Here is a 9,570-nt window from a genome sequence, read left to right as displayed (position 1 = left end):
AAAGTTCAAGAAATTCTTCATTTGTAGAATGTTATATTTATCGACTCCAGAAGAGTCATTAAATCAACTACTACTGCAGGAAATACTCTGGTTAAAAGTGATGTCCCTGAAGGACATGCACAAGTGCTACAAATAAATTTAAGGTCGGCTTACTTAAATAAGGTATAAATTGATTTCAAATATCTCCGGAGATTAAATAAATGTCATGACAAAATTCAACCTCTTGAAGAGGTCGCTCCCGAAGAGTCAACTCCTGAAAAGAATGAAATCATAGAAAATTTAATTGGAGTCTAATGAAATGTAGCACTTGATATTATAGAAATTGATGAGAATCATAAATATAGATCGGTTGATGAATGTCGGTATAAAAATGATTGGTGAAAGTGGAAAGATGCGATCCAATCTAAATTGGATTTATTGATTAAAAGAAAAGTTTTTGGACTTGTAGTCCAAACACCTAAAGGTGTAAAGCTAGTAGCTTAAGGATTTTCATAAAGGTCTGAATTTGATTATGATGAAACGTATTCACCTGTAGTGGATGCTATCACATTTAGATATCTTGTGCATTTTGCAGTACATGAAAAATTAGATATGCGTCTAATGGACGTTGTTACTGCATATTTATATGAAAATTTTGAAAATGATATTTATATGAGAATGTCCGAAGGATTCAACATGCCTGAAGCATGCAAATCAAATCCTAAAGATATTTATTCTATTAAATTACAAAGGTCTTTGTATGGTCTCAAACAATCTGGACGTATGTAGTATAACCGCCTCAATGAATGTCTAACTAAAGAAGGTTATACCAATGATCCAATATGTCCATGTGTTTTTATCAAGAAAAATGGATCAAATTTTGTGATAATTGCTGTATATGTTGATGATCTAAATTTGATTGGAACTCCTGAAGAGATTCAAAATACTGTTGAATATTTGAAGAAAGAATTTGAGATCAAAGATTTTGGAAAGACAAAATTCTGCCTTGGTTTACAAATTGAGTATTTGAATGGTGAAATTTTTGTCCACCAAACTGCTTATACCCGGAAGGTATTAAAACGATTTTATATGGATAAAGCACATACATTGAGTACTCCAATGGTTGTCAGATCATTAGATCCTAATAAGGATCCTTTTAGACCACGAGAGAAAAATGAAGAGATACTTGGTCCTGAAGTACCATATTTCAGTGCAATTGGTGCACTAATGTATCTTGCTAATTGTGAGAACCCGTAATTTTTCCATTTTCTAGGTTTTATTATATTTCTAGGTTTTCTTATGTTCAATGGTTTGTTTTCTGCACTTTCTGTATCCGAAAAATTTTCTAGATAATTTTTATGAGTAAATATAGTTTTTAGATGATTTTTCTAATATCAAATAGATTTTGAGAAATTAAGAGCGTATACCGGACGTGGGACCCACTAGTGCGAAAAGTTCGAAAAAATTCGGCCAACTAGATTAAGTTTTGGATACTGGAATTAAATTTACCGGGTGTTAAGAGATAAGTAGAGGATGCTAAGTGGATTGATATAAGGGAGACAAGGTAGGTGAGCATTTAATAAAAGGTGACAAGTGTCACCATAAGATTTAGTCTTGCCATTTGACCACTATTCCTATTCTTACCCTTTGACTTAAAATAGCTTAAAATTGACCAAAAATCCTCAAAAAACATCAAGAAGAAGCCGGCCCTCTCTTGCTCTCTTTCTCTCTCTCTTACTCCAAGCATAAGGAAGAAAACACTTCAATCTTGTCCCAAATCATCAAAACTAACCATCCAACCTTGAAATAAAACCTCTTCAATTAGAGTTAGTGAGTGGATTTGTGGAGTTGTTTGGAAAGTTAAGGTGGTCAATAGCTCTCTCTCTCTTGTTTTAAAGGTAAGTTGTGAAGAACCACCCTCCTCCTTTAATTGATGCTTAAATCATGCTTAGTGGTAGTAAGAGATGCAATATTATGGATTAAATCTTGAGTTTTGGTTGAATGATGAAGTTTTATTATTTTTGGGGATTTTTATGTTTTAATATAAGCATGATTGTGTGGCTATCTATGATGATTGGAAATGGTATATAATGACTCTAAGAGGTGGAAAAAGTGATTAATTGCAACCAATTTCTGTTTTGGAAGAAAATTGAAAAACCTAGGGTTCTTAAGGAAGCATTCTGTCCGAATTTTTAGGTCCTATATAGAGGCCGAATTGGCCTTAGCTCAAAACATGAAAGTTGTAGGGAATGACATTTTAGAGGTGCCTACAAAATTTCAGGTCAATCGGAGTAGTGTAGAATGAGATAAGTCGAAATTACTATTGCTGTTCCGGTTTTACCCGAAATTGAGAACTGCGCCTGTAATTGGTTGTTTTGGCTGGAATTGCTTCCTTGAGACCTTCTGATGAAATTTAGCCCTGTTTCTTAGATTTCAGCTGGTTTTGGAATTTCTGGATTTGGACTTGTAGAGCCTGAGTTATGATGTTTCCGCTAGAATACGTTTTGGTGAATCTGTTTTACGTTGTTGATGTAGTATATTGCATTTTTGACCTGTTTGCACTCAAAACTGGGTTGAGTGACCTTCTACAATGTTGTAACCCTGTCTTTTAGCTTCGAAACGGTGGGTCTTGCACCTTCATCCGATAGTCGTAGCGCCTTTGGTGCCATTACCGCAAAATGAGGACAAAAAAAACTGTTTTTTCAGGGCCAAAGCTAATTGCATTTCCGAATTTTCTGGTTTCCTCTATCGTTTGTGTATGCTTAGGGGACCCTATTTTGGTAGTATGTAGAATTGGTTTATGACTTATAATCGAGTCTTCTTGTATCTATTTGACTAGTTTAGGGTTTGACTTTCATATCCGGTCATTTCCTAGCTAAATTTTGTACTTGAATGCCATTAAGCCTAGTGAACGGCTTTTGGGAATGAGATTATTTTTGTACGAGATGTTGGGACTGACTTGAGGACATAATGAAGCCATGATGGCTGGAAAATAGGTAAAAACAAGGGATATGCTGCCGAAATTTTTCTTGAAGGCTAGTTGGATTTACTTGTGATTTGAACAAAGGGCTTTTGGGTTGTTTGAGCCTAGGTTTTCATGTTACCTTTTCGTTACAAAAAAATCATGTTTTGCACCCTTGCTTTAGTAATTATTTGCCGAGGCATACGACTGGTAGTCGAGCCTCACATGTACATTCTATATCCTCGATTTTTGAAAGTGGAACCTTCAATTGTTTTCCTTGGATTATTTTAGGGTTTCTTGGTGATTAAAGCTCTCTTTTGGGAGGTATCTGCACTGACCTTGGTGAGTGTACTACTCACTTGTGTGTTACTATATGGTTTTGAATGTAAATTGCTTGAAGTAAATTGAATGTTTATTGATTGAAGTGAAAGTGTACTTTATTACTCTCACTTATATGCTTTATATCATTGTTGTCATGTTATTGGAATGTTACATGAAATGAAAGTACTTGACTTGGTGCCGATCGGACGAGTATCCAACGACTACAAATGTTATCAAAGAGCTCAACCCCATTGGTAGTTGATTGAATCGAGCCGGCAAGGGCTTGGTCGTGACAATTAATGAGCTTTGGGTAAAGTTATAAGGAATCTTGTAGTATGAGAGACTCTCGATTCTAGTATACTCGAGTAATACCACAATGCATGTGTTTGGATTGCGGGCCCGGTTGGGGGATGTTAGGAGGAATGGAATGGGAGTAAAGTGGAGTCTACGGTTGGTTACTTTTAAACATTGACGGAGAGTCAATGAGATCCGATCAAGAATGCAAACGAGGAAAAGGGCTCTTGAGAGCCACCCGTATCCTTTTATCCTCATTATTGATGTGTGGCTTTACTTATTTTTGGTAAATTGGACTGTTAAGCTTGATGCATCTATGAACTTGGTTGTTTGAGTTGTATTCTCACTGGGCAATTAGCTCACCCCGTTCCTTTTGTTTTCCTTACAGGAATATGACTTTTTTGGAATATATCTTGATAGATGGTTGCCGAATGAACTAGATGAATGTCTCTTTTGTGTTGTATATAAAATGGGACCCTAAATGTATCATTAGGGCCGTTTTCACTTTTGTTTTGGCAAACCACATATGTAGTGACTTTTATATCACTTTTAAATGCCATTTTGGCTTGTAAATGCTTAATGCTATGTTGTATATGTATTTCGATGTTTGGTTGGGTTCGGACGGGTCGGTTACTATTCATGGCCGACTCCGAATTTCATTTTTTTTATTTTGGGTTATTTTGCCTTTTGCCTTGTTTACGCGCGTTATAAGTTCCGGAACGCAATAGATCGCTCTAACTGCACCGTTAGTCCTGGCGAGAGCTGGGCAGGCAGTCCGCTAACCCCTTTGGTTCGCCTTAGGGGAAGGTGGGGCTGTTACACTAATTGTACAAGACCTGATATATCATTTGCAGTAAATTTATTAGCAAGATTTAGTTCCTCGCCCACAAGACGACATTGGAATGGTATTAAACATATTTTTCGCTATCTCCAAGGGACAATAGATCTTGGTTTATTTTATTCAAATAAATTCAAACCTGAATTGGTTGGTTATGCTGATGCTGGATATTTATCCGACCCGCATAAAGCAAGATCTCAGACTGGTTATTTATTTACATATGGAGGCACAGCCATTTCTTGGCGATCTACAAAGCAATCACTAGCCGCCACTTCATCGAATCATGCTGAAATAATAGCAATTCATGAAGCCAGTCGAGAATGTGTTTGGTTAAGATCAATGACCCATTATATCCGGAAGAATTGTGGGTTATTCTCCGGGAAAAGAAAATTCTCCAACTATATTATATGAAGATAATGCAGCTTGTATAGCTCAATTGAAAGGAGGATATATTAAAGGAGATAGGACGAAACACATTTCACCAAAATTCTTTTTTACTCATGATTTGCAAAAGAATGGTGAAATTGATGTGCAACAAATCCGATCAGATAATAATCTGGCCGATTTATTTACCAAGGCATTACCAACTGCGACATTTGAGAAATTGGTGAAGAGTATTGGAATGCGACGATTAAAAGATTTCAAATGACGTTTGCATCAGGGGGAGAAATTATTACACAAGAATAATGTACTCTTTTTCCTTCACTAGGGTTTTTGGTCCCACTGGATTTTTTCCTAGTAAGGTTTTGACGAGGCATATTCTTTGTGTAATTGACATCCAAGGGGGAGTGTTATGAAATAACAAAAAATGTGGATGTCCCTTTGTATTCCTAAGGGGATTAATTCATGATTTTATGGCTACATTATGTATAGAAGTTACAATCCATAAATCTATACATGTAGTGGAGAAACCGTTTCATAAGTTTCTTCATATTATTGTAGTAGTGGATGTTTAATAGGATTTATGTACCTTTAATCTTGTAGTCCCTATATATAGAGGTACATTGAGAACCTTTGGGGTGACTTTTGTATCTTGTTGAAATATAAGGATATCATTATCCCTTTCTCTACTTCTTTCTCTAATACTTCTTCAATTCCTATTGTAGCATTTCATTTTATTAGTTTTATAACAGTATGAGAAATTTGATCAAATTTTGATAAGGGAAGGATTTTCATCTATGAAAGTGGATAAATGTATACATACTAAAGTTGTAAATGATCAATATGTGATAATTAGCTTATATGTGGATGACATGTTTATATTTGGTACAAGTCTAGACATTGTTAATAGAACTAAATATTCTTTATTTTCTAATTTTGATATGAAAGATTTGGGTGAAGCAAAAATGATATTGGGTGTTAAAATTATAAGGAGAAGTGATGGTATAATATTGTCACAAGAACAATATATAGAAAGACTTCTTAAGAAGTTTGAAAATTTTAAAGTGACACATGTGAGCACCCCTTATGATGCTAATACTCAATTAAAGAAAAATAATGGTGGCTCAGTTGCTCAGTCTAAATATGTTCAGATTATTGAGAGTCTGATGCATTTGATGAATTTCGCAAAACTTGATATAGTCTATGCTATGTGTAGACTGAGTAGATATACTCATAATCTTAATAGTAAGCATTGGCTTGAATTAGTCAGGCTAATAAAATATTTAAGAGGTACCACGACTTATGATATCTTGTATTCCGGATTTTTCACTGTATTAGAGGGGTACAGTGATGCTAATTGGATCTCTAATTCAAATGAGACAAAATTCACTAGTGGTGATGTGTTCACACTTGGTGGCAATGCAATAGCTTGAAAATCAACTAGGTAGACAATCATTGTTAGATCAACTAAGGAATCGGAGTTTATAGTCCTAAAGTTGGCTGGCTTTGAGGCCGATTGGTTAAGAAATTTCTTAGTCAATATTCCTTCAACTAAGGATCTAATGCATCCTGTGTCCATACACTATGATTGTCAAGAGACAATTGCTATTGCTAGAAACAAGTCCTATAATTGTAAAAGTCAACACATGAAATTGAAACATGATGTCGTAAAGTAGCTGCTTAGAGATAGAATAAATTCCATTGATTTTGTGAAGTCAAAATTGAACATAGCTGATCCTCTGACTAAACCTGTAGGAAGAAAATTAATTCTTTAAACTATAAGGGAAATGGGACTGAGGCTAACAATTTGTTAATAGAGACGATAACACAACCTATGTGATTGGTAATCCTATGAAATAAGTTCATATGGATAATAACAAGTCAATATTGACTGTAAAGTAGGGGTGGGCAAAAAAACCCACCGATCTGAAAACCCGACATACCCGATCCGATCCAATCCAAAAATTGGATATCCGATCTGATATTTCTTAATGGGGCAGATCAGGGTCAGGTACCAGCAAAAAATGGATACGGATACGGATTAGAAAAATAAAAATCTACGGGTACCTGACCCGTAAGGTATATTATACAAATATTAAAATATTAAGAGGCATTTTATAATTTTATAATTTTTAATCCTAAGTGTAAGTGAAGTGTAATTTCTTTTTTGGTTGCCTTTGTTTCTATAGAAATTTCATGTTTGACAAAGGAGCATGCTGTATTAACATTGAAGATTGAAAGTTTGAGAAGTTGTTGAATGCTTGTTATCATTGTGTTTGTTGTGTTATAGAAGGATGAACCTCTAGAGTTGTTGTTCACTATTTTAATTTGTATTTTCAGCTTAAATTGTACTCAAAATTATTACGAAACTTCATTTTGTCTGTTAGATATTATAATTCTAATATGTACTAAATTTTTGAGATTGGTTTGATTGTTGGATGAAATGTGTGAGGATGTTGATTACAATATTGTGTGAGAATGTGTGAGAATTGTTGGATGATTGTTGGCTTGATTGTTTGGACTTTGATTACAATATCTCTACCAATATTAATTGGAAAGCAATTTTTTTTAATATTGAAAAACAGGTTGATATTAATTGAAAAACAGTTTTTTATTTGAAAACATTTTTTTTGGGGGTGGGTACCTTATGACCCACTCCTTCTTTTCGGGTATCTGAGTAGCGGGTACTCAGAGACATTAGGAGTGGGTTAAGGTCACAAAATGGCTGATTGAATATGTTAGGGTCAGATCAATTAAATCATGTTAGGGGCGAATATTCGACTCGTGTCTACTCTTACTGTAAAACACTTCAATTTAAGTCCCTCTTGAGATAAGTGCTTTGACTACTAGTAACTATGAGGTTGAGTTTAAAACTCTTAATGAATTCATATCCTTTTAGAGAGGTGTATTTAGAGTGATATATACTTGATGAGAGTGGATTGGGGCTGCTCTTATAAAATTTTTGGCCGAATCTTTAGACTTCTCATGAATAACTAGACAGGCACACGGCCTAAGAGTGCAAAACCACATTGAACAACAAATAGTGGATTCCAATGTGGTTGATAAAATCTCTATCATACAACTAGAATTGTTGGTTCATAGAAATTCATATTTCACCAATAATTATGTACGTCATATTTTCTCGATCTAAGTTTGGTTCATAGTCCAAAACACACCAAACTAATTACATTGAATCTGAACAAATTTAGTAGTTTTTTATTCTCTTTTGTCTAAAATCTTTTGAAATAAGTGGGAGAGTGTTGTAATATAATATGTATTTCAAAAGATTTTGTCATGTGGATTAAGTTGGACTCTTTCAAAGCAAAAGGTTTTACTTAAAGAAAACGTGACTTTTATTCTATTATCCATGACAAACGTAAAACCTTTGATTGCTAACCGAATGGATAAAGTTTGACTTCATGAAATTTTTATTTGCCATCACATAAAGTTTTCACATTTGCTAAAGATTAGCAATAGACGGATTTTTCTAAAAGATAGAAACGTTCCAAGATTTCCTCAACGTTTTCATGGTTGTTGACCTCCTAAATGTTAGAAAATCATCCGTTGTTTTGTTACAGAAAACTCAATTTTCCAAAGATAATGTTTTTATTTGCAAGACGAACTGATACATTTTATTCCCCTATTTTTACTTATTAGCAACAACTAGTGAGAATTATCAGGCCCTCAATGGTTCTTTCTTGAAGATAAAGTTTTATCCATTTCTTAACGTTAATTCTTGAGGTTTATAAATAACTTTTTCATCCTTCACAAGACAGAATACACCACTGAACTTTATAAATTCCTCCTCTTCCTCTTAGCACTCTATTCTCTCCACTTCCTCTACTGTTGGATTAAACTTTGCTGTTTCTAATCCTTCTTGCTATCAACAAGAAGATGTAAGGGTGGCAATTCTCAACATGATTCTTGACACGACTCGAACTTAACACGAAATTACTGGGTATAGATTCACTCTTCATAAGTTTGGATCAAATTCAGGTCAGACTCGAATGACCCGCTAAACAAATAGGTCCAATCCAGGTCTACACGGGTTGACTCATTTGACCCGTCTGACCAGTTTAATATGTAATTTTATAATTTAATTAATAAATTAGAGGTATAAAATAAATTTAAAAAAATCTAACTAAGGTTATAAATTAGTATTACAAGAACAGAATTATGAATATTGTGTGAAAATAAGGAATTTTATTTGTGAAATGTCGTAGTTTTGTCTTTATTCATGACTTTTTTTTGTACAAAAAGAAAAACAAAAAAATTACTACAGGATTGGGTTGCAATTTTCTATATTCTGATGGAAACTCCATTATAAAAAAAACACCATACTACCAAAGTGAGAAGATTAAAAAAAAAAAAAGAAAGTTAAGTAAATGGGTTACTTAGGTTAGATTTGGGTAACCTGTGAAATTAATGAGTCATGTTTAGGTCGAGAAAGTTGACCCATTTAAATTTTTGGATCAAGTTCGAGTTTGAGTTGACGTATTGTCTAGAATATCTAAGTCTCAACCCAACCCGTTAGCCACGACCCGACCCGACCCGATTGCCACCCCTAAGAAAAAGGTTTGTTTAATCCTGAAAAAATATTTTAGTGTCTCCAAAATAGTTTTTCTTTCTTTTTTTTAAGAAAGTGCTATTTAACATGACTCAAACATGCTCAAATTACATCTTCAATCTTGTTAGCATTGTTCAGATTCTTTATCAGCAATTAGATCTCCTCTTGCGAGGATGGATAATTGGAACACTTTCAGAAAGTAGTTCTTGTTGGATCTAACCTTAATCA

This window comes from Coffea eugenioides, unplaced genomic scaffold (assembly GCF_003713205.1).
Source record: "Coffea eugenioides isolate CCC68of unplaced genomic scaffold, Ceug_1.0 ScVebR1_1315;HRSCAF=2143, whole genome shotgun sequence".
Classification (NCBI taxonomy): Eukaryota; Viridiplantae; Streptophyta; class Magnoliopsida; order Gentianales; family Rubiaceae; genus Coffea; species Coffea eugenioides.
This window is presented reverse-complemented; position numbering follows the sequence as displayed.